Below are 21479 nucleotides of genomic sequence, written 5' to 3'. Positions count from 1 at the left end.
TTCATCAGAGGATGGAGATGGATGGCAGGAGAGAGATCACTTGATCATTGCCTGTTAGCTTCACTCCCTCTGGGGCACCTGGCACTGGCTACTGTTGGTAGACAGATACTGAGCTAGATGGACCTTTGGTCTGACCCAGTACAGCCGTTCTTATGTCCCTTCCCCAAGGCCCTGCCCCTTCTTCAAGGCCAGGCCCCCACTCACTCCACCCCCTTCCTTCCCTTGCTTGCTCTCCCCCACCCTTGCTCACTCACTCATTTTCACTGAGATGGAGCAGGGCGTTGGGCTGTGGGAAGGGGTGCGGGCTCTAGGGTGGGTCTGGGGATAAGAGGTTTGGGGTGCAGGAGGGAGCTCTGGGCAGAGGGATGGGTCTGTGGGTTTCAGAGTGTGGGAGGGGGCTTCTGTCTGGGGCAGGGTGTTGGGGTGTGGGAGGGAGTATGGTCTCTGGGCTGAGAGTGCGGACAGAAATGAGGGGTTCGTGGTGTGGGAGGGGGCTCTGGGCTGGGGCAAGGGGTTGAGTCACAGGAGGGAGTTTGGGGTGCGGGCTACGGGCAGTGCTTACCTCAGGTGGCTCCCAGGAAGTGGACGGCATGTCCCTCCAGCTCGTAGGCACAGGAGTGGCCAGAGGCCTCCATCCTGCTCCACTTGTTAACCCCTGTCCAACCAGTGGAAGCTGCAGAGCTGGCATTTGAGGTGGTGCCTGCACCTCGAGCATGGGCAGCGCATGGAGCCCCTATTACTGCCCTTGCATCTAAGAGCCAGAGGGACATGCAGGCTGCTTCTGGGAGCTGTGCAGAGTTGGCCATTGCGGCCAACCAGGCGTTACAGTTGAAAACCGCATGCCTGGTAACCCTGGCTCCATGTGGCTTGAAAGCCTGTCTCTCTCACCAATAGAAGTTGATCTAATAAAAGATATTACCTCACCTGCCTTGTCTCTCTTTTTTAAAGCACTTCGAGATCTAATGATGAAAAGCACTAGGTATTATTTTTACTGAAAGGTGCTGCAGGATTACAAAATATTATTTTAACTTGTCCCCTTCCCTAGTTTTGAACAGTGGATTTGTTAGCCAAATTCTCTGCTGGTATGAATGTGTGACACTGCCCTGAAGTCAGTAGAACTGCTTTAGTTATTCAGAATGGCAGGACCTAGCTGTGGGGAAGCCTCTTGTCACTCTAGTAAGTTTTTTGTTTTGTTTTGGGGGTTTTGTGCTTGTTTTTTAAGTGTATTGAAAAGAGAAGGGGAAATGACTGTAAAGTTAAGGAAATATAATACAATTTAAAAATCTGTCTTTCTTTAAAAAAATCAGTATCACCTTTTTCATGCCCTGTGCTTGAAGAGCTTGGTTGCTGATAACATCCTTTCAAGAAGGAAGTTGGTTTGAGCCATCTTGCCTCATGCCTAAAGCCTAATTAGCAATTATTGTGGCTTCTTGCCAGGATTTCTGGACAAGATAGACTTAATTATACCTATTAAACTTTTCAGGTTGGGGTGGAAAAGCTCAAAGGAAAAATATTGTTCATGTGTGAATAAGGATTAATTTAATGACTTAAAATTTATTCTATAAGCAGTTCTGATTATGCAGAATGGAATGTAGGTATGAAGAGGGAACAACAACATCCTTCATCTTCATTTCCTTTCACACACATTATATTCAAACTATTTTGTGTTCAAAATTCCTGTACAGATTTGACAGTAGAAGCCATAGCATGGCCCTGTGTGCTTCATTAAAAAGTTACATTCATGATTAAGTTAGCTGTCAGCAGTTTAGCAGGCTGATTGCAAGGCCATTTACAGACATGAAACAGAGATGATGCTCAGGCTGCTGGCGGCTGCTACGCTGCAAACCCCCTTCCCTCTCTCCTTTCTCCTCCCTCTGTTAAACTGTCACTGCAGTCAGTTTGCACTGCACTTTTATAGTGTAATACACCAAGATAAACCCTTCCATAGTCCCACCCAGGTATAAACAGAATGTATATCTAATTCAAATTCAGCCAATCAAAGGGTATAAACAAAGCAGAAAGCCCTGCCTCTTGATTATTAATTACTCACAGTGGTCAATCACATTTAACCTGTCTAATCAGGATTCAGGGTGATGCATATAGCCCTTCCCATTCTTTCCTGAGCTGCTCCACTTTTGACCAATCAGGAAAGGTCTTTCTCTCTCTGGCAGAACCAGTTTTTAATTGGTATGCTGAGGACCCTTGCTTGAGCTGTACTTTGTGCTGCCTGAACACAGAGCCAGTTTGAGATTGTGCTTGAATGTACAGTAGTATATTAGTAGCATTTAGTATATAAACTCAAAGTATGTAGATTGCTTAAATGTGCCTGCTCTCAGTGTATGTAGCTATGCCTAATATCAGTCATAAGATTTTGCTGGCTACTTTGGCTTTCATGGCCAGTTATAAGAAATAAAATATTGTGAACATGTAATATAATGAAACGAATGACATTTTTTTTTGTCCTAGCATTAATTAAGGACCTGATCCTGCAAACATTTTTCTACCTTGTACAGTGCTTACTCTTAGTGGGAAGTCTTTGCAGAATTTGGCCCTAAAACTGTAAGTAATTGAGACATTTTTTGTTTTTTAAATACAGCATTTTGTTTTATATCAAACTCGGTATATTCACTTGGTATTAAAATGTTAGAGAGGACATATGTAAAAAAAAATCCTTCCTTTCTCTAGTGAAATTATGCTTATAATTCCTTTACACAGTAATTGATTCCCCCCGGGAAGACTGGTGATATTACAGTACTTCCTCAGTTTAACCTTTTAGCCAGTGATACCATTACTAGAAGGGGATGGGGAAGGATTATTTTTAATATGTAATTTTCCAGTTAACCTGCTGAATGTAACTGGTCCTTGCTCAATATGTGAGACCTTAAGAGTATGTGGTTAGTTTACCCCTAATTTCTCAAAATACTGAAAAACCATGATTTCAATAATTTTGATTATGAAGTACAGTTATAACAAAAATTGTCATTTAAAACAACAGACTACTGTGGCAACTACAAATGGCTATGAGAAGTAGTTTTCTCTTCCATACCTATAAACTTTTTTTTTTTAAATCAACTGCTATGAACTGCTGGGCAATCTACGATCACAGTAGCTAGTGGTGCTTGCCTCCAAGGAAACCTTTCTCTAGGGTTAGAAAGAAGTACATCCCTTTGTAACCACCTGTGAAGTAACAAAGGCCGTACTCTCACAAACACTTATGGACATGCTTAATTTTAAACACATGAGTTAAGGAAATTAATGTTTCCAGAGCTGCAACTGATGTGATATACCAGGAAGGCACAGTATGAATATAATTATTAATTGGTAATTAGTACATACCAGGGGTAAAATCATGGCCCCACTGAAGTCAGTAGAAGTTTCAGTGGGGCCATGAGTTCACTCTAGATCTCTTCTAAATCAAGATTTTGTGCAGTGGGAATTAGCTGATGAAATTTCTTATAAAAGTAAGATTAATGATTACCCAAGTCCAGAAAACCTATTTTTGGGAAGGAAAGCAGCAGTCATTAAATATTAACCATGCACATAAATTAAATTTGTATTTACTTGCATGATATTTTTCTTTGCTTTCACAGAGCAGTGGTGTGTTTGTGCTGTCTGTTGTGAACAGGTTAGTTTTAATAAGTTTGTTTTTATGATTAGTAATAGAATTACAACTTTGCACTTGTTCATGTACATTGTGCATCCATTAAAATGATTAAATACATTTGTATGGTTTATTTATTGCTGCTGCAGAAAGCTGAAGTGATTATGATCTAGAGACTGAATGACATCAAAAGTTTCTATAGCTACTAACCATTCCAGTTTTCATTGAAGTCATATTTTCCTCTTAAGCTGAGTGAGATGAATCCAACTGCATTGATATAGTTGGCTGAAAACGTTGGTGATTAATAAGTAACTGTAGCAGCAACATTTTGAACTTAGTAATGATATTGATTTTACGGTCCCTTATAAACTTTGCAAGCTACAGATACATGTTTTAAACATTTAAAATAATGTTTAGGATGTATATATTTTTTTTTATAAAGCACTGTACGAATATTTATAAGCTTGTTCTTATGACTCTTAGGCCTTGCTCCTGTAAACACTTATATAAATGTTAAAGTTTAAGCACGTGTGTTGTCCTATTGACTTCAGTGGGACTATTCAGATACTTGAAGTTAAGAATGTGTATACGTTTTTCCAGGATCAAGGCCTTAAACCCTGATTATGCAGTGAGCTCTACATGGATGCATTCCAGGATTGGGGCCTAAGGGCTAATTAAACAATAAAGACAATAATAACTATCAAGTTGAAAACCCTCAAACAGGGATTGAACCTGCTACTATTGAAGTCAGTGAAAAATGCCTATTGATGCTAATAGGATCAGGATCAAGCCATTTAAATACATCTATCTTTCCACACACTCCCATTCAAATGATGAATGATCCTGTAACCTAGAGAGAGAGTAAACTTGCTAAATTTTATTTATTTGAGGCCCAAATTCAAGAGGTGCTGGTCACTCTTCAGTCCCCACTGTGGATGGAACCCTTTATGCCTTGTCTATTTTAAGGACGATTTTGAAACATGGTGGGAGCCCTCCTGTAGAGATCCTGCCATCTGTGACATAAATTTCAGAACCAAGTTGAAGAGAGTTGCTTCCAGAAAAGTTGGATGACAGTGACCCCAATCCTGCAGTGATTTGTGCCCTAGACTGGGGCTTATATCATTTGATCCTCTGGGAAGCAAGTCTGTTCCGCGCTGTTGAAACTGTGGAAGTAACCAGCAGGCTGTCTACCTTACGTTGCTAACAGGAGTGTTTGCAATGATTAAAAAAAAATGTTTTTTTACTATAGATGGGGCCTGAGACTTTCATTTTGACCTCGTTTTAAAACTATCTGTTTGATAAAGGGATTTTGAAGTGTTTCGTTGAGATCTTCAGTGGGGCAGTATGGTATAAGACATTTTATTGTAAGTGTTATTGAAAGCGTCTTTACATAAATAAATACGTTTTAATCTCTAGTTAGGCTGCAACAGTTTGGAGCAGTGAGCTTGGCTTTTTAAAAATATAAAAAATAGGTTTTTAAGTGCTTTTGAAATAAACACTCATATGTATCCAGATGCTGCAAAATGTTTCTTCATATGAGAGAGATGCATTATAAACTGCCTTAAAATTACATTTGAAAAATGAACGCGATTTGGCACGTCTGCCTCTTTAAATCTTACTCATTCCAGCTTGACAGCCCTATGGTGTTTCTCTGCCGTCCTCACTTGTGTGTGTGGCTATTTTGAAAGAGGGGGGATGGGGCACCACAAATGTAAATCTTTTGAAAGGGATGGGGGCAAGTTATACCTGATTTTTTTTTTTTTAGTAGAGGTAAGTGACTTTTTTAATAAATGAAATAGTATTACAGTCATTATTCTCCCTCTCTTCCTCCTTCTCGTGCTTTGCATTTTAGGAAGCTCTGTTGAAATGTAATCAGGCAGTGAGCTGAACCTCTATGTGTCTGTGCCTGCCGGGGTCCTGCCTCCGGAGCCCGTGCGGGGATGTCTCGGAGACCCCGCGCTGACTGCTGCTCAAACATCACGGTGAGTTTGTTACAATGTAGCAATTTCTCTTTAAATCTCTTAACTCTCTCTACCTGCAACTCAGGGCTGTGACAGGGCGAAAAAAACTGGGGTGGAGGGGGGGGGAGGAAGCCTTGCACCCCTCCTAGGGTAGCATCCCTGTTCCCTTTCCATTGCTCCCCCAATCCAGTTCCCCCCCAAACAGCCTCCTGTTACTGCGTCTGCAGGTCACGTCTACAGAATACAATGTAGCTTTATAAAACGATACATAACGTTCTATCGTTCCCTGCACAGACACAGCAGTGGAAAGAGGGGTGCTGGGTGCTCCTTCCTCAGATCTCCACAACCTTCTGGAATCACCCTTCTCCCCCTCCCCCAGTAAAGGGGTGGGGGCTTTGGGGAGGAAAAAAATGAGCTGTTAGTTTGCAGTGTTGGATGGTTATGACTTCGTTTTGATTTCTCGGTTGAGGTGGTAAAGCCATCGTCTGTCTCTGTTACCCCACCCCCCACTCTTCCCAAGTAAAAACCAAAAAGGATGCCCACGGATGGGTCTTATCTTATGCTCGATTTTAGAATAAATGTTTTAATGGAGAGGTGAAGCAAAACAGATTTGCAATGTCAGAATAAAAAAGCTTGATCTTGATGGTTGCTGCTCTGCAAGGTATTACAAACGGTACATTGGTATTTGACATGGGATGGTAAAATCAAGCCTGGAGCTCCACTGAGGAGAGAAGACCTGCCAGTTAAGGGTTATCCTTCACTTGCTCCTCCCTTATGAAATTTCAGACTTGTGTTTTTGGCATTGTTTTGCAAACCAGTGTGTGTCTGCTCAGCACTGATTTTATTAAAAAAAAAAAAAAAAAGAGTGCAGTGCAACATGGTTACGGTGTCTGGTAAAGAAAACTAAATGAACATTATTACCCTTTTTTGCGAATGGGTGTCTCACTACTTTTTTGTGGTCCTGAAGTTTGGCTGCAAACATTTTAAAAATACATTTGGTAAATAAACCTGCAATTGATTATATTCATGCTCGCCACATTTTCCATTTGTGTGCCTATTATGGCTGGACTTAAATTTTAGGTGGCAAAAAATATTTTTGAGAGAGCGTTGCCCCTATTTTGGGTGGTAGAGGGACATTTTTATTATAAAACACAATATGGTCTGCTCATTTTTTTCCTGTAGTTTTGAATATCCTCCTTATTGTCAAATCTGGTAGATTTCTGCTAGAGTTTATCCAAATATCTGTATATTTTAAGATGTTTTTTGGTAAACACACGTGCTTCACTGAAAAGTAATTGAACTTTGAGGTATATAAACGTAGTTTAACCCAAAGTATAACTGAGCTTTTCCAAACTAGTTCAGATTGACTGGGACTAAGTGTGTTGTATTGATTGATTCTTTCTCTGTGATTGACTCAAAGGGTTCTGGTCAAACTCATGTTGTCTGTATTGCTCTGCTGTGGTATTTCTGTGAGTACAGGTGCTACTTATCAAAATTCTGTTTACCACCAAGTACACAAGGGAAGGTGTTTAGAAATATCTTTATATGGGTCTGAGATGCACTGATTCTATTGTGCTCAGGTTAGGTTTTGAAACAGCATCTTAAAAATAAGATCACATTATTGTGCTCCATCATCCACTGAAGTGTGTCTAGGGTTTTATTGCTTTTCAACACTAACTGCAAAACTGAAAATATCTTTAATCAGTATTTTATTATTAAAATAATTGCACTAAACATCTATGATCTTTCTAGAACAAGAAGTCAAAGTGACATGGGTGGCTTTATTTTATTTGTTATTTAGCCTCATTAATTGTTGAGCTTTAGAATAATAGACGTGGATGTTTCCTTTTTAAGTGCTTGAGCAGTCAAGTATTTTGCTGTAATAAATCTACTTGTGAATTTTTACAAATTACATCATATAGTGTCAAAATCCTACAGTAGTCTCTGCATTCTGTTCTTTTGTTTTGTGTTCTTGCTAAGCAGAGCATTCAGTTATAATTGTAAGACTAATGCAACTTCTAAAATTGATGAACTGCAGCAGCTTTGAATTTTTCTTTCTTCCTTAAAGAGATCTGATTCCAGAAATGAAATGTGTAATTGATTGTTCAGGGCTGCTATTTTCATGGCTCTAGTTTAGGCACATGTGGCATTTGCATGAATGCTTCTTAGCAGCGCCAAAGTTCCTGTCTTTTGCCAAATATTATTTGCTTCTTTGCCATTTGGTGCAGATCCACATTACTGTGCCAAGTGGGAGATGAAAGTTCATATTTTTTTTTTTTTGTTCTGTTCCAGGAGTAAATGTATTTCTCATACTACAGCTAAGAATGGTTTGGGAGAATCAAAGTTAATTGAAAACATTAAAATATGTTGTTCTTCTATTATATTTGGAACAGAATTACCGTAGTATCCCTTTTCTGAAAACCAAACACTGCTCTGTTTCAGAGCCTTAATATGTGAAATATAAAACAATACACTTTTAGGTTCTCCCTACCCCACTCCCCTGTTGTAGTTTCACCCTGAGTATGGAGGCTAAAGCCTTTACAGATATTATTTACAAAGCATAAATGAAATATTCCGTGGCTAGAGAAGGTAGCCTTGGTACATCCTCAAAGTTCATAACCCCACATTTGTTTTAATAATGTGCCACAGTTTAGGAACTATGGACAGACCAAGTAATTTGAAAGTGCACACTGACTTCTCTACTTTTAATAACCTGCTTACTTTTGACCTAGAATTTTCATTCCATGATTTTTGTAAAAAGTCATCCAAGGTCTCCATTGTGTGCAGAAAAAGCAGGAAAATTATTTATACAGCATCCAAAGTGCATCCTAGGTGCTTTACAGGCAAATACAATAAATACAACTCCCTGCCCTAAAGAGCTTACTATCTAAACCCCTAGTCCTGTGGTGTGATGTGGCTGGAAAGACCCCTGTGCTCTTATACTCAGCAGGTTCACTAGGATTCTGTTTTCACTGTCTGCTTCCCTTCAAGTTCCAGCACTGGGGCCTAAGGCCTTGATCGTGGAAACATTTAGGCATGACTTCACTCATGTTTATCGCCATTAATTCAGCGTGACTACTTACTGAGTACAGTTGTACACGTGCTTCAGTGTTTACAGGATCAAGTCCTAGTTACAGACATAACTCCACAAGTGGAAGTGATAAATTATGAGGGAAATAGGATGATGGAAGGACAGTGGTTATTATTTGAACGTCTTGGTCATACATTTTATATGCTCATACATAAATATACCTTTTTATATTGTGATAAACATCAATATTTTTAAACTGTAGTATATTAATTTTAATGTAATCTTGGAGAGTAAGTTAATGGCTAGGATGAAGCTTTTTGGCAAGGGAATTTACATGTATAAAAAGAGACAGTTGCCTTTTAAGACTGAGGGAAATTATAGATAATGCAGCATGCTGTTTAGATTTCACCCCTTAAACAATTTATTTTAAAATATATGAACATGTTACACCTCAAGTCTTTAAAGGATTGGTACTAAGTAAAGAATAAATAGTTCTCCAAGTCCAGTGGGGATAAAATGTAGATGGGGATAGATTTGGAGTGGTTAGAGAAGATAAAGATGCCACATTTAGTGTTAGTTTTCTCAACTGTGGCTTTTTCCTTTGTCATACATTTTCCCTTACAGTGTGTGTCCGCAGACATGGTTTGTTTTTCAAACAGCTATCTTCCTCTTTTATTTTTCCTGAATAAAACTACTGCTTCTACTTAGAACTATTTATAATTAGTCACTTGCCCTCAATTGATATGTTTGCATGTATGGTAAATCCAATTAATATTAATCTGCATCCATTGGCTAGAGTTGTCAGTTTTCTAATTGTGCCAAACTGAAAACCCCTGCCCTGCCCCAAGCCTCCACCCCTTTTCCGAGGCCCTGTCCCCACTCACTCCCTCCGCCTGCCCCCCCGTCACTCACTCTCCCTCATCCTTACTTTCACCAGGCTGGGGCAGGGAGTTGAGGTGTGGGAGGGGGATGAGAGCTCCAGCTGGGAGTGCGGGCTCTGAGGTGAGTCCTGGGATGAGGGGCTTGGGGTGCAGGAGAGGACTGCTGGGGGAGGGGGGTTGGGGTGCAGAGGGGGATTGGGCTCTGGTCTGGGGGTGCAGGCCCTAGGTGGGTCCAGAAATGAGGGATTCTGGGGCAGAGGGTTGGGGTGCAGGGGATGAGGACTCCACCTGGGGGTGCAGACTCTGAGGTGGAGTTGGGGATAAGAGGTTTGGGGTGCAGGAGGGGGCTCCGGACTAAGGCCAAGGGGTTCAGTGTATATGTGGGGGGTGGGCCCTAGCATGGGGCCAGGGATGAGGGGCTTGGGGGCAGGAGGGGGCTCAGGGCTGGTGAAGAGTGTTGGGGGAGGGGCTCTGGGAGGGAGTTTGGGTGTGGAAAGGGACTCCAGGCTGGGACAGGGGGTTGGGGTGCGGGAGGAGGTTCGGGGTGTGGAGTCCCAGCAGTGCTTACCGCGGTTCCAGGAAACAGCCACTAGGTCACTGCAGCCCCTAGTGGGTGGCCAGCCAGTGGGTTCCCAGCCAGTGGGATCTGCAGAGCTGACACTAGGAGCAGGGGCAGCACGCGGAGCCTCTCTGGCAGCCCATATTCCTAGGGACCACAAGGACCTGGCAGCTGCTTCCAGGAGCCCTGTGGAGCTAGGGCAGGCAGGGAGCCTGTATTAGCCCTGGGCCCCTCCTGTACCGCCGACCGGACTTTTGACAGCCAGCCAGCAGAGTCCCTTTTTGACCGGGCATTCTGGTTGAAAACTGGATGCGTGGCAACCTTACCATTGGCAGGAGACTAGACCCTGTAAACTAGGCTTAGCTTTCACTTGGGTTCTCTCAACCCTGCAAAAGGTTGACACCAAATAGAGAAGTCCTTTCAGGAAAGAAGAACATGCAGAATATATATGTACAAATGTCACATAAATACTGTAGAATCTCCTTAGAGTGAATTTGAATCTAGGTACATTCCATTGTGGGCTAGATTGAAAATCCTGAATTATTTCATATGTGCAAACTGCAGTGCCAGTTCTAAACTACTTCATTGTTGTTGTGCTGTGAATTTTCACTAGTATTTCATTGTGCAGTTAATATTTTTCTATGTACTGGTCAGGCTATATTCCACCATTCACAATATTTTGTTTAAAAGAAGCATCACGACCAATTCCTAATGGGTAATGTCTCATCTGCACTAGACAGTTATACTGTGTGCTTTTAAAACGTTCATATTGGCCTGTGTGTGACTGGCACATTTTGGAGCCTAAACTGTATGTCCTACTTCGATTGCATTTATCCCCTTGTCCACACATCTTTACAGTATAGTAAAACAGTGCAAGCACATTACCTCCTGGAAACCTATCCCATCGTTCTTGACACAGCCATAATGCATAGTAACTTGTGGAAATACAGAAAACAGACCAAAAGTTTCCAAATGAGTGCCTAGTGTACTATGAGACTGTGGAGGGCTAACTGGAATGTGCTAGTGAGTTTACCAGCGCTTCTTTCCTTTGTTAGCACTGTAACATCACAAGTTAGTACTGGCTAAGATCAGACATTATTTAGACTTATAGAAGGGCTGATATAAACAGTATAAATAAAATATGCCTTTAGAAAGTTTGTATGTATGCCAAACATACATGGGCTAATGCTATGTGATATGCCCAAATTCTCCAGTGTGGACAAGGTGTTAATCTTCATGTTACGAGAACTGCTCCCGTGCATTGGTGACTATATTGGTAGTCTCAGTAGAGAACCTGAATTTTGATGTGGAGACTGAGCTATTTTCTTATCTCCTGATGTGTTGCTAACAGGTGAGGGTCAAGCCAATTGGTGAGGCAGTGGAGAGGAAGTCTCTGAGGTAGGTTGAGGTAGGCTAGATAGGTTGAGGACTTCACCCTTCAGTGTTGTCAAGCTACAAACCTTTCCAGTTCCGAATGCAGTTACACACCACTCACAAAGAGCACCGTTACTAATATGTTGTTGTTCACCATCACCAATGCTCTGTTACTTTATATACTCATAATACTTTGTATTGAGGGATCCAGAGTGATTTACTGGCAGGCATTAGAATAATCAGGAAGGTAAATATATTCTGTTACACAATCTAGAGGGGTAACTTCATAAATCACTTACATTAGGGATTGTCTCTTTCCATGTTGGGCCTCGAAGGAAGGAGGAAATTGTGCCTTCATCTGTGTGCACGACTCCCATTAAAATAAATAAATAACCTTGCTAATATGCATTGAAGGTAGCATTTGTCCCTCAAAGAACCATTGTTTCAGAGGCAGTTCTGGTGCTGAGACAAACATACCAGCAGTGGTACAACACTGGCTGTCATTCATTAGTAAGTTTCAGTTATCAATCATCTCTACAGGGTTGTTTTGTCTTTTCCTTCCTTTCTTTGAGTAACATTTGATTTCATCTGCCTTAGCTGTTAACCGTCAGGGGTATCAGTTCAGCCCAGAATAGTGTTGTCTTCTGATCATTTCTGTTTGGAAGCCATCCACTATTGCATTCTGGCTTTCTCAAAGCTGGAGACTCACACATCTGTTCAGAGTCTTCTGTAGGAAACATTCGAACAGGTTGATGGCATGTCGTAGACTCCTTTAAATATGACAACTCAGAATACACCTTCAGAGATTCCCTCCTGTCCCCAAGGGCTTTGGAATCTCAGCTATAATTGTCATCCTTTCCATAGCTGTCTCATAGCAAAAAAATTTTCACAAGACTAACTTTTAATGCAGTAAAGAGATAGTCAGTCAGTCTTCTCCCCCCCCTCCCCCCCAACTAGAATAAGGACAGCCTGTTTTTGTAAATCATCCTGGTCACCACTAAGATTCATAATCATATAATTTTCATCAAAAGTACAAATCACAAATAATAAAATGACCCAAGCCGCCTTTATCATCAATGGATTTTATGTGTTGTATAGCGATGTTGGATGATGTTTGAGGTCTTGTCAACACTGGGGATTTGTCCTGATCTCATCCACTGGTGACCAGCCACTGAGTAACTACACTGATATAAATCCCTAGCATAGACAGGAAAACCTCCTCCTTGATACTCGGGTATGCTTCCCTGATGCAAATAGCAGACTTCCCTGTCTACACCAGGGGTTTGCACCATTGTAGCTATGCTGGTTGCTGTCCATCAATGGCTGAAATCCTCAGTGGACTTCAAGGACTTTAATAAGGCTTAAAAATGTTACCTGACACCTGCTTACCTTAGAACTAAGCTTATTAGTCAAGATGAAAAATACCTGCCCTCCCCAAAGCCACATTCCCCCTGCAGTATAAAGGACTAAAGAAGTTGTGTAGTGTATTTAATTGTAACATATTGTTAATCAACCTTCTGTTTAACAAGTCTTTTCAAATATAACTTGCTACCAGAACTGATTGAATAGCAGAAAAAATGGAATATATTTGCTGAGATATACCAGTATTAATGTAGCATTATATTTGCCAAACAGGATTTTTCCAGCTATAGAGATGGTCTCAGTACCACAAAAACTCTAGTTTTGCCAATATTCATTTTAACCCAAATTAGAACAATCAAATAATACATTTACCATATCTCATTCGAACACTCCTACTTACTACATCTCTCTTGCTATTGTTCGATTTCTTTCCTTTCTTGTCTCCACTTTCTCTTTTCTATAATAGATCATGGTATATCCTTTCTGAGTTGTCTTTGGCGTGTTTCCTTTTTCTTTCTCTCTCTTCCGTTCCCTTTCCAATTGTTGTGTTGTCCATCTCCTCTGATATATTTTCTTCTCCTTCCAACTCTTTCTTTACTTCTCTCTTTTTTTTTTTTTTTTTTAACGTACTCTGTCAACCTCTTCCTCTTTCCCAGCCCCATCCATTCATGAAGAGGGCTTGAAAATTTTACCAGACCACTAACAGCAAGATGATTGCAGCTACAGATGGATATGAAAGAACATGCGTGGGGGATGGGTCGAAAGGTAACTACACTGTTCAGGGCAACTTTACCCCTCCATGAACTTTCTGGCGGCTGCAAGGAGCTGTTTTTGTCACTCCATTTCCCCAGCCTTCACGTTTTAGTCCCAGACTCCACTGTGTGTCTCTGCTTTTACTCTGCTTTGTCAAGCATCAGCAGAATGAAATTGACGTGGTTCTTGTCATTTTTATTGCTGCCCAGAGAGAACTGAAAACCAGCCATGAAAACTAACAAGATTCTGCTCAGTTTTCACTCTCGTGCAGTTAGTGGAAGCTCTAAGCAGCAGCAGAGGCAGGAAGACAAAAATTGGTTTACGTTCAGCTTAAAGTTTTCTTTGTAACCATAAGGAGTTGAAATACCTGAAAGGTGATGCATACACCAAAGTTCCCTACTCATCCAGGACAAATGGATTTTTCAAGCCTGGGTTAGAAAAATAACATGAAAATGGTGAATAGCTTTAAAAAACTCAGTTGAAATCAGTTTAAAGTCAGTGGTGGTCAAAAGTAATTGCTGTCTGGTCATCCTTCAACTATCTTCTGTGCAAGTAAACTTTTGGTTTCAGCCTATTTCCTGGTAGGGTGGGTGCTTCGCTCTCTCTCTCTCTCTCTCTCTTTCACCCACAGTATTTGGCCTATTTGGCTGCATCTACATTAGCAAATAATGTGCTCCATAATTCATCTTTGCTGCAGCTGTAGACAAAGGTGCTAAAGGTGATCCGTCCAGGTTCTGGATGTGAGGCACACTGGCAGGAAAACCCACGCTACTACTCCATCTCCTTTACCTAATCTATGGATCAAGGACATTAGTCTCCAAGGACTATCATTCTGGCACCTTTCACCATCATAAAATTCACTTAAAATATTTTTGACAACCAAAATAATTAACGATCTCTGCAAATGTATTTGAACTGGGGCAAAAATTGGTCCTGATAGTGAAGGCAGGGGGCTGGACTCGATGACCTTTCAAGGTCCCTTCCAGTTCTAGGAGATTGGTATATCTCATTATTATTATTTATTTATTTATTTATTTATTTATTAACTAAGACTTTCTTAAGAGATGTGTGAGAAAACAGCCCAATGTAGCTCATTGTTTAGGCAAATCATGACAAGGGTTTTCAGACTCAAGGAAGACTTCTGCCCTGCACACAGCAAGTGCAGAGGAAGGCATCCCTCTCTCTCTCCCTCCCCCTTCCTCTGAAAAGAGAACACTTTGCTTTCTATTGTACTCCTCCTCCTGCTGTGGTTGAGGGAATGTGAGTCTGGAAGTGATTTCAGGCAAAATGTTACAAGTAAATACAGCATGTTGGGGGAGGGGGAAGGAAGGGAAAAGAGAGACAGAGGGCAGTCAGGCTCGGAGTTCCATTGTTAAAAGGAAGGTCCCCTGACCTAGAAATGAGACATTTCAGTCACCACCTAGGGACATGGCAGCATCAACCAGACAAGAAATGGAAATTCTTTCAAACAGCATTGTTGCGCCTTTAAAAAAAAAAAAATTGTATCTTCCTAAGTATGGTAGAGAGAGAATTCATACTTTGAAAATATTTCTCTTCATGTATCCTAATTCCTCCCATCAACCTTGGTTATAATCATTAAGGGCATTTCCATACAAAGAACCATTTGTGTCTCCTGGAAGTTCCCCACCTGATGTCATCCTTTTTCTGGCTTTGCCATAGGGAAGGGAGTGTATTTTACTATTTGCAGAACTATGACAGGTGGGTCTAGGCCTGCTCAAAACTAAAGACCCATTCCCTCAACTAAGGGGGAGGAACCACTAAGCCCAGACTGCAGTTGAGTAGGTGGGACAAGAAAGGAGAGAACAGGAATGAGAGTGAGGTCAAAGGTTAAAAGTGAGGGAGACAGAGAAAGAAACTGAGCAGAGACTCCTGGATAGCACCCACCACTCATCAAAGGCTTCTAAGGATTCAGTGGACACTGTCTACAGGGCAGAGGCGCCGACTTCCTCTCTATCTGGAGGTGCTTGACTCCTCCCTCCGCCCCAGGCCAGCCCTCACTCCACCTAAGGTTGCCCGGTGTCCAATTTTTGACCGGAACACCCAGTCGAAAAGAGACTCCGGAGTCAGCACTGCTGACCGGGCTGTTAAAAGTCTGGTTGGTGCAGGGCTGTCAGACTCCCTACCTGGTTCCACATGGCTCCCAGGAAGTGATGACATGTCCCTCAGCTCCTAGGCAGAGGGATGGCCAGGGGCATCTGCACATTCTGCTACCACCCTGAGCACCATCTCTGTAGCTCCCATTGGCCAAGAACCATGGCCAGTGGGAGCTGCAGGGGCAATGCTTGCGGGCAGAGGCAGCGCATAGAGGCACCTGGTTGCGCCCCTGCCCAGGAGCCGGAGCGACATTGTTGCTGCTTCCTGGTGCTGCTTGCATCCCAACCCCCTACCCCCCCGGACCTGCCCCCAATCCACCCCTTCTCCCAAGGCCCCTTCCCACTCCCTCCCACAAGAGTGCCCCATCCCTGCTTCTCCTCCTCTCTTCCAGTGCCTCCTACACGCTGTGGAACAACTGTTCCAGAGTGTGCAGGAGGTGCAGGGAAGGAGTTGATCAGCGGGGGCCATCAGCAGGCAGGAAGCACTGGGCAGGAGGAGGGGAGCTTGGCTGCCGGGCGCTAAGCATCCACTAATATATTTCTGTGGGTGCCTCAGCCTTGGAGCACCCATGGAGTTGGCGTCTATGCCAGAGGGAGTCTATTCTAGTGGTATGGCAGGGGACTGAAATTATAATACATAGGTTCTATTCCTGTTTCTGCCTTTAACTTACTAGGTGACCTTGGTCAAGACACTGGTCTTCTCTGTGCCATTTTCTAAAGGTGAGTATTATTTCTATTTTAAAGGAGAAAGTGCACTAAACTCCTCAGATAACGTACATTGTGTAAGTGCAAAGTGTTACTGTGAGAAATGATTGACATCATAAACGCTGAATATGTAATCTCTTTTCCTTCCCAAATTTAACACCTTTGCAGCCCACTCTCTGTGTGGCTGGACATGGACTTCATCTAAGAGTTAGTGCTACACCTTAACTGGTGGAGGATCTGCTCTTGAGCATTGCATGGCATTCTTTCCTACTCCGTAAGACTGAGCATACTGCATACATAGTGCTTCTGTTGCCTACCAACATGAGGAGGGACTAGGACCAGAATTGAACCTTCCTCTCCCACCTGGATAGTTCAGCACCTGTAGTTTCTTTATTGTGCACACCAAAAATAATCCACATGCAAAAGGATGTTCTCTAAAACTACCCAAAGCATAGCAATTCAGAGACCAGTCTGACATTATGTGCGTCAAGATATATATCATCCGTTTGTTGCAGCCAATATGGTATCAAATACTGGTCTTGAGACCTCTGCAAATAACTGGAGAAAAAAGGGATGTGCACTGAGGACAGATTAACTTGGAATGTCCTTTGATTCAATTACATCTTCACTGTTGCTCATATGTTTTGGTATTTTTCAGTTCCTTCATATTTATTTTGGCCAATAGTTTGTCTATATAAGTGTGTTTACAGGCTTTAAGAACCTTGTGTGTGTGTATGTGTATATATATATAGAGAGAGAGAGAGAGACTTCTGGGAAGCTGAATTATTGCTAAATATCATATACTGAGTTGGACTCCTTCATCCCTTGCTTTAGCCTCAAGTTTTGGTGTATAAATCCTGCTGATATGCAAAAATCCTTACATGTGGTAGCTTCTCTCAAGTTTCTCAAAATTAAACATCTGTTAAAAATGAAATGAACCCCATCATTTCCCACCCAATTGGGGGGAAAAAACAAACATTCCAATGTAAAATAGCATCTTTTAAAACCCATATGGCCCAGGCTACGAAGGGCTCAGAACTGGATACTCTAGACATACTTCCTTTTGTGTGTTTCTTTGACTCACAGTGTGGAAAACTCCATCAATCTGAGGCACTGTGTACACTACAGATAAAATTGTATTTGGGAACCCCCATTCCAACATTTTTGTCCACTAATGAAATAGCTTGAGAACTCCTGCCTTAGTCCTCTGCCAGCTTGCCCATAGTCCTGTTTTGTAGCACTGTTCTCAGAGGAAGGAAAAAACAAAACAAAACAAAAAAAAAACTTTGTCCATGCGGGTTAGAGAAATTATGCCAGAACCTTGCTAGCAACAGTTGCGTGTATGTGTCTATATTTGTGTTTGTGTATGTGGCTTTTAAAATCGGTTTAATGTCATCTGGGGCCATAAACCCTAAAATGCCTTAATCCAAATTGTATGATTGTTGTATAGTGTCCCTACAGGGAAGAGTTAAGGTTGTTTTGAATGCCTTAAGTATGCCTTTCTTACCTTGGTAGGTTTAGATTTCTTTTAAGTGTAACCTTGACTCTAAATTTCCTGAGTTTGTAAGGCTTGTTTGGGGGAAAATTGTAGCGTCTTTGTAATGTTTTTACCCTTAAATTGCTCTAAAATGTTGCCCATTTTAATGTAGTTTCATGTCTGAGAATTTTTATTAATTTATTTATTTATTATATAAATGAGTGTGTTTCTGTGTTAAACGTGTGTGTACGTGTTGGTGAACTTTTTTAATAATTTGTACATTACTAAAATTTGCCTCCAAGTGGTTGTGGGAGTGCCAGGTTTGAACATTCTGAAGATTTTTACTATTATATTTCAAAACTGTCTTAAAATTGGGGGTTGACAATGGCAGTGTTGACAGTGGCATAAGTGCATTGCAACTAGCTATTGTCATTAATATAATTAGGAGAGAGAATACAGTATTCTATCATCTTCAGTTTTATTGTAATAAACTCTGCATGCATTAAGTCATTGTGCCCTGATTGATTTTTATCATTATTATTTATTTTTTTAGGTGGGAAGGAAAAGGGAGGAAAGTGTTTGAAGGCTAATTGTATTGTCGAAATCAACATAGTTTTTTTTTTTGTTTTTTTTTTTTAAAGAATACTAAAGTACAGGAAAATGGCTATATATGATATTTTACATTGTTTTGGGTTAAATATATTTATGTAGCCCTAGTACACCTCTACCCCGATACAACATGAATTTGGATATAAAACGGTAAAGCAGCACTCGAGGGGGGGAGGGAGGGCTGCGCACTCCAGCAGATCAAAGCAAGTTCAATATAACGCAGTTCTACCTATAACGCGGCAAGTTTTTTTGGCTCCTGAGGACAGTGTTATATCGGGGTAGAAGTGTAGTTTTTTTGCAAAGTATTATCGTCCATAGTGCCAACTTCAGGGCAGCTGTATTTTCTAGGGGTTCTGGGAATCAGGCTTCTAGGTTCTATTGGCTGCTCTATAATGTATAGGTCACTCGTCCCCCTCCCCCCCTTTTTAAAGTAGCCTGATGAAGTTAGACACCTAGTGAATTTTATTGGAAGTTGGGCACCTGACTCCCTTAGGATACTTCTAAAATCCCAGCACCAGTCTATAATATTGGTATAATGATACTAAGGTACTTCACATTGTTTGAAGGATTTGAGGCTAACTAATTAATTAATTTGAAAAGCACTTGAAGATCTTTAGATGCAAGGCACTGTGGAAATGTAAATCATTATCATGGTGACTTTTTGCAGCTGTTATGGATTATAGGAAAATAAATGGCGGAGGCATTTTTTTCTTCGTTATATTCCTGGACTTGCATTGCTAGATAGATAGATATTTAGTATGAATATAAGCAGAATTGTGTTGACAATTTTAGTGTTTTGTTAGCATGTTTGGCAGCTAATAGTTAAATTTTAGGTTTTTGATGCATTGTTTATAAACAAAGTATCCTATTCCAGCTGACCAAGTCCCAGTCTCCAAAACAGATAAACTGGTTTTTTTGTTTTTTATTATTTGAACAGCAGAAGAAATGTTTTGTGGCACAAAGTATATATACATTTTTATTAAGGATGTGATTTGGGGAACTAATTTTCACACTCCTCCTATCCCATCATGGTTTAAGGGAATGTAAATCATCCTCCCTATTCCCCTCTACACCCAATATGATTCTGCAGTGAAGTCGTCATAATGTTGATACATTCATTTCCATGGCAGCAGACTCATGTTACAAACGTAACGAAAATTTCCCTGCAAAATCTGTCTGTTTTATGTTCAGTGTTCTTATGGCACCCATTGCTATACTATTTGAGCATCGTGCACGAGAAGCTGGCCTCTGTGACACTAGACCACTATTCAAACCATATAATTGGAAATTTAAGTTTATTTTAAATTTAGTTTCGTTTACCTTAATAAAATAATTTGCCGTTCTTCTAGAGCACTTTCCATTTGAGGATCTCTGTGCTTTACAAAGTTGTTAAAGTGTTGGTATCCCCACTTTGCAGATGGTAGAAATTAAGGCACAGAGAAATTAATCCTCTTGTCCAAATTCACATAGGGAATCCTGCTCTAGCCACTGGATATTTTGTTCTCTGTTTTGGTCTGGGAACTGCAGGTGCATGGCATCACTGCAAATTGGATCACAGAAGTCCTGACTCCCATGACCCTGTTTTAACCATTAGGTTACTGTGCCTTCCTTTAAACTACTGGTAGTAGAAATTGCATTTAAAAGGGAAAAAATACAAATGTCAAGCAATACAACATAGATCTGGACAAGGCAGGAAGTTTGCACACGTAGTTTCATGTTTGAAATGTTCTCCTTTTACCTAGCTTTAGCCTAATATGAGAACTACTTTTTCATCTCTAGGATGATATGCATTATAAAGGACAGATCAGTCCAACTAATTTTAGAATGCAAGGATTTTGAATTTTGAGAAGTAATTCAAAACTTTGGGTCCCATTGTGGGAGGTGCTGAGTATCCTCACCTGCCTTTTGCCCTTTTAGGATTAGACCCGTAGTGTGTTGGAACTATGCCAACATGCAGCTTTTTTCATCTCCTGTTATAGTGGTCTTTGCTAATACATACATGCAGTAAGATTTTTGCAGAGCATGTCAATCTGCCTATGTCCCTAAAGTTAAAACTGAATACATTTCCAGTCCCTACTGTCCCTTTCCTAAGAGATAAAATTATAGTTCAAAGAAGGCCCACAAATAGTTTATAGTACTACAAGTTTCTTTTGGTGAAAACTAGTTGATGTCACCCAAAGTAATCAGTGAAGTAGGGTGGCGAGGCCAGCACATTCTAAAAAGAAATGTTGCTACAGAAAATCAGCAAGGATGATAGTGCCTGGTAAACGCTGTAAAAACTTATCCACTGCTCTCTCCTTGGATGATTTACATTCCTTTCAAACTTACTGGTAAACATAAATGAGTCTGAAAAGAAATGAAAGCAAAAACAAAATGAAAGCAAAAGCTAGACCTGGACAAGACAGAAATTTTTAAGTTAGAACCATCACATGTAAGTTCTGGTTTGGCTCTCAAACCTAGAACACTGCACTGAGCTGTTAAGATTTGTTATGCACACCATATGGAAAAGATTATCTCTAAAATGATATGGCGCACATTAAGACTACTGTCGCCACCAAATAGTTAGAGTCAGAGTCAATGAAAAATAAACTTTCTTCAACATCAGGCGAGTCAGAACTGGCCACAGCAATGATCATCTCTTTATCATTTAGTCCATAACACCCCAGTCTAAAAGAGCTCAAATCTAATCAGGTTCAGGCATGCTCCAAAGTCCATTTATTTATCCCGGGCTTGAGGGAGGGAGAGGTAAGGTGAAGGCTGGCCATAGCTGAGTCGAGTAAGATGCCATTTGGAGGTGAGGAGTGGTTGCTAGTTTTATTCTTGTATATCGTATGTGTTTCAACATATGTTAAAAAAACTAATCAAACACCTGGATCCAGTAACTTGCTTTTCCTTTCTTCTTTTCATTATGCAGTGAAAGAAAATGTTTAAAAATCATCTTGCCTGTTTTTAATAGAAAGGTCCAACTGTTGAGAGCTACAGTGTTAGAGTTGTGGATGTTTTGGAGAGGGAGATTTGACTTCTTTCCTAGGGGTCAGTGTTACATCTCACA

At 40.9% G+C, this 21479-nt stretch overlaps 1 protein-coding gene across 1 annotated transcript in view; it reads left to right on the top strand.

Annotated features, from left to right (window-relative positions):
- The first annotated feature begins 5474 nt into the window (after positions 1 to 5474).
- BICRA (BRD4 interacting chromatin remodeling complex associated protein) overlaps positions 5475 to 21479 on the top strand; it is a 95199-nt gene continuing 79194 nt past the window's right edge. Inside the window, 1 exon segment of the mRNA XM_032804481.2 lies at positions 5475 to 5583. The gene's annotated coding sequence lies outside the window, so the exon portion shown is untranslated.

Source organism: Chelonoidis abingdonii, chromosome 11 (assembly GCF_003597395.2).
Source record: "Chelonoidis abingdonii isolate Lonesome George chromosome 11, CheloAbing_2.0, whole genome shotgun sequence".
In the NCBI taxonomy this organism is placed as follows: domain Eukaryota; kingdom Metazoa; phylum Chordata; order Testudines; family Testudinidae; genus Chelonoidis; species Chelonoidis abingdonii.
The sequence above is the reverse complement of the archived record's forward strand: the minus strand, read 5'-3'. Positions and strand labels throughout refer to the sequence as shown.